This window comes from Phascolarctos cinereus, unplaced genomic scaffold (genome assembly GCF_003287225.1).
Source record: "Phascolarctos cinereus isolate Bilbo 61053 unplaced genomic scaffold, phaCin_HiC Scaffold_4;HRSCAF=312, whole genome shotgun sequence".
Taxonomy (NCBI): domain Eukaryota; kingdom Metazoa; phylum Chordata; class Mammalia; order Diprotodontia; family Phascolarctidae; genus Phascolarctos; species Phascolarctos cinereus.
Genome location: NW_027555847.1, coordinates 429,739,787 through 429,744,545, shown reverse-complemented (window position 1 = coordinate 429,744,545; position 4,759 = coordinate 429,739,787). Strand labels below are relative to the sequence as shown.

General features: G+C 34.1%; 1 pseudogene; it reads left to right on the top strand.

Annotated features, from left to right (window-relative positions):
• The first annotated feature begins 1,139 nt into the window (after window positions 1–1,139).
• LOC110217965 (solute carrier family 35 member E1 pseudogene) lies at window positions 1,140–2,075 on the top strand (annotated as a pseudogene).
• The last annotated feature ends 2,684 nt before the right edge of the window (window positions 2,076–4,759 follow it).

The following is a 4,759-nucleotide window of genomic DNA, read 5'->3' as shown; positions in this document are numbered from 1 at the left end:
TTTAATAAGAATTTATAAGAGCATTGGCCCTGGAGTCAGGAGGACATGAGTTCAAATCCATCCTCAGACAGGTAACACTTACTAGCTGTGGGACTCTGGTCAAGTCACTTAATGCCAATTGCATTAAATTATGATATATTTGACAACATGCCACTCATACTCTGCTTGGAGATCTCTAGTGAAAGATTTTCCTGTAACTTCACACAGCAGACCTTTATGCTTTTAGATACTTCCAATTGGTAGGAATGTATAGTTTAGAAATCTGAATATGTTGCTCTATATCCTATTGTGCCTAGTTGTTTTCATTTTACAGTCAGGCAGAACAAGTCTAAACCATCTTTCATGTGACAATCTTTAAAATTATCTGTTATATTGAAATCTAAGACATTCTGTAGATAAGACAAACTCATCCCTACCAGTTGACATACAAAACAAATTTACCTGTGTCTGAAACACATATCTATTTGACAACTTCTTACCAAATACAGCTATTCAAAAGTGAAATAGGCTGGCTCCAGAGTTAGTGGGTTCAACCTTATGAATAGTGTTAAAAGAAAGGTTGGATGACTTCTTTTCTGGGTTGTTGTGGAGATGAATTTTATTCCAATATAGGTAGGAGAAGATAGCCAACCACTTAGATCTCTTCCTACCTGAAATTCTGTGATTCTGGATTAATGCAATTAGACTACAAAACTCTCCATTTTCACCAAGAGAAGATGAATGATTTTCTAATGCCATTCCTCCTCAATCTCCTCAGCTGGCTTTTTGTTACTTACCTACAAAATTATGTCTTATATTAACAGTTATATTGAACCAAGTTTTATCTTCATAAAAAATGTTTCAGTGTAGGATGATGACAGACTGAAAGTCACATATTTTATTTGCCCTGGGCCCAACATTAATAGTGCATCACTTCCAAATGCCTTCTTCTAAAGTCCAATATATCGTGTTACTCTTTTGATGACTACTCACATGATCATACCTCTACTTAATGTTGTTTCCTACTGAAATAGAAGATATAATTATGCTGTGCTGAATTGATTTGAGTAACTCCTGAGAAATGAATTTGATTTCCAAATTTCATTAAAATTACTCATAAATGATCCCTCCTGTTTATGGCCTGGGGCTCAGATGCAGCCATGCTCTGGCTAGTGGTCACAGGTGTTGACCTGCTGGCACCCTGCTTCTATCCAAGCTTTGTGCTTCTGCTCCCTTTCAGCAAATACTTGCCTTTGTGTAGGCTCATTTCAGCATCTGGAAGGTGGACGTATCCTACATGAATATGGTGAAGGCAACCTTACTAGACTGGATGGTGCTGCTGTCCTGGATGAATATGAAGAAGAAAGAAAGCACAAAGTATATTTTTCCTTGATCCCCATCATCAGTGGTGTTTTATTGGACACATTCACTAAGTTGTCCTTTTATATGTGGGGGCTCATCAGTACTCTACTTTTCCCTTCAGAACATATTTTCCAAAAAGTTGCTGCGAGATTCAAGGACCATCATCTTCAGTTGCTGAACATACTTGGATGTCATGCTGTCTTTTTTATGATTCCAACATGGGTTTTGGTTGACCTTTCTTCTTTCCTGGTAGAGAATGACCTGAATTCAATTTCCTAGTGGACCTGGACTTTAATGCTGATAGTAGTGGATTTTGTAATTTTGTGCAGAATATTATTGCTTTTAATATTCTTAATTTGATCAGCCCATTGAGTTATTCTGTTTCAAGTGGTACAAAAATGATAATGGTTATCACACTATCCCTTCATTATACCACTCAACCCGGTTACCAGAACTAATGTTCTGGACATGATGACAGCTTTCTTAGGGGTTTTCTTGCATAATAAGTCCAAGTATGATGCAAATGAATAGACCAAGAAGCATCTTCTGCCCATGGTAGCTGAAGACCTCTGAAATCCTGATCATCATCAGAACACATGAGAGAAATCTCAGAATAGATTTTCCCTCAGCATGAGGGCTATGATTATGGTTGAACCTGCATCTTTACAGATCATTTTTAGTACAACAGGTAAAAATATCAAAACATACACAGTTTAAATCACTATGATGTATAGAATTTAGAAGACAGGGAGAGACTGTTAAGAGATTATCCACCCCCCAAGTAGTATCATAAACTTCTGACATACCAGTGAATTCAGAATCATAGAATATACTTCTGCAAATGGGAAGGTACATGATTGTTAGTGATACAAGTGTTATCTTCAACTAAACACATTCTTATGTGTTAAGACTATCTTCTATAGGGATCTGGGAGCAGGGAGTATTCTTTCAACATGAAAATTTTGGGTTCTGGTGAAAGATAAACTTTCATACTCCAGAAGAATATTTGCTGGCTGTGTTTGTCTTGGAGTTTGACATTAGAGGATTGCATTGGAAAATTGTGGCCAGTATGACTTTTCCATGCATAATTTTCTGAAGCCGTATGTCTCTAAGTTAACATTTTTGTTTTCTAAATGAAGTTACTTGAGATCCTTTTCAAAAAAATTTATATTTCTAGGTATACTCTTCATGGGATGGTATTTAGCTGTTTGTGGTATCCTGAACAAGTATTGTGCCTGAGTCTCTAGAAACCAAAGTTTGCATTGCACTACTTGAATATGTCTGGGTCACAACTACAACATGGGTAGCAAAGTGTTTTGTTGGTAGGTATTTGTGACCCTCATTTTAATGATTTGTATAGATTGTCACAAATGAAGTTTTTTTTTTTTAATCAAAGAAGGGTCAATGTTAAAAGGAATTTTTGTAATGACTATGAATAGTACTTCAAATGATCTTCAAATAGAAGGAAAAGCCAAGTAGTTTCCCAAGACATTGTGATAATCTGTTTGTGGTTTTCAACAAATGTAAAAACAAAACAAACAAACAAACTGTAAATCAATAGACTTGGCTTGCCATTCTGTTTGCATTCTAGACATGCATCATTTGTTTTCATTGCTGGGCATGTTCAGCCTGATTCTTTGACCTGAAATTCTGAAGTTGCCCTGGCTCACCTCTATAGAAGGAAGTTCATCTCCTCTTCTTCCACCGAAGCAGAGAACAGAATATTTTACTCTCCTTGGTGCAGCAGGGTGAGTATCATTGCAGATATTCTCTGATTAAAGAAACGCACTTAAGGAAACAATAATTGGTGCTTTACTGTCCTCTATCAATCTCTAAAGGTGAATTAAGTAAAGATTGGCAGACAAATGCTGCAAATGAAGTTTTATTTTTATAGGAAGGATTTTTCACTTTCTACAGATAATTTTGTAACTGTGTGTGTCCATAACTTGGACCCTCTGACACCCTCTTGAATCTAAAGCTCTTTGCTTTTAAGTGTTTTTAAAAGATGATCTATTGCTAATAGAAAACATTTACCTAATTCATTATTGTATAATATTTTTTAAAGTCATAAAGATTGTCCAAATAATGATTTTGTCATGTTAATATTTTTGAAATTTCAAAGCTTCAAAAAGAATTGATTTATTGGTGTCATATGGAAAAAAAGCTAATAGATTAATATCTAGAAAGGGTTTTACACAGGATCTGGTCCAATCTGCTTATTTATGGAGGAGGAGGCTGAAGACCAGAGACTGTAGAGGTAGTAAGTGTATATGGACTTAAGAGAAATGTTGATTATATGTCATATATTATTCTGTGGAATAGTGAAATTGACCCATACTATTGTGGATTTTGTTACCAGATGAATTCAAACTATTTTGTAAAATATTAAATTTGTAACCTAAGAACTAAAATACAAATTATTGACTTTTTAAAAAAAATTGGATGTTTTGGTGGCATATAAATGCAAAGAAACATGAATTCCTATGTGACAAAGTAAATTGTTGTTTTGGATTTAGGTGAAGCTCCATTTGTCTGTAAAGATAACCCAAAAAAGAGAATAAAAGTTAAAAAATAAAGACTTCTTTGATTGTTTCTGTGTGTATTTCTATGTATTTAAACACAATCACAATATTTGCCTAATCCATACAGGCAAATACTGTGATTGTGTTTAAATAATATGAACAGATTAGATCCTTTAAAATATTTGTATAAATTTCATTCTATTTTCTAGTGAAAATGTGAATTAATTCAAATTCTTATTCCAATAGTACAAAATTTCTAGAAACAGTCTCCCTAAGAAGTTCTGAAAGATAAGCAATCAAGGGCTTCAGATTAATTGTATTCCAAGTTTATCTTCAATGGCAAAGACACATTCCTGATAATTCAATCATACATACATTAGTAGTTATTAAAATTTCATTGTGTGTGAAACACTATACAGGCAATGCTTACCCAAAAAGAATAATGAAAAAAAGAGCCACAGTGCCTTTGGACTTCAAACTGCTTTCATTCTCTTCCCCATAGATCAGATAAATTCCAATTGTGTCAAGCTAGTTCATATAATGTGCCCAAATAATCACAATAAAAATTAGAGAGAAATAAGCCCATAGGCCATATCAAACATAAAGAAAATAGAGATCTTAGGAGAGGGGGACAAAAGTAGGACTAAGAATTTTCCTGAACAATTTATTATCACAGTGGAAACTAAAGTGTTTCCAATATAATGTTTATTTTTACATCCTACTTATTGATATATTTTGTTTTTATGTAGTCTACATTTCCAACTGCATATCTTCCTTATCCCCTCCCAGGCAAGTAGTCCCTTTCAACAAAATTTAAAAAAAGCAAAAAAAAATGTTCAGTAAAAACCAACCACCACATTAATCATGCCTAATAGAACACACAATATTCTATATCC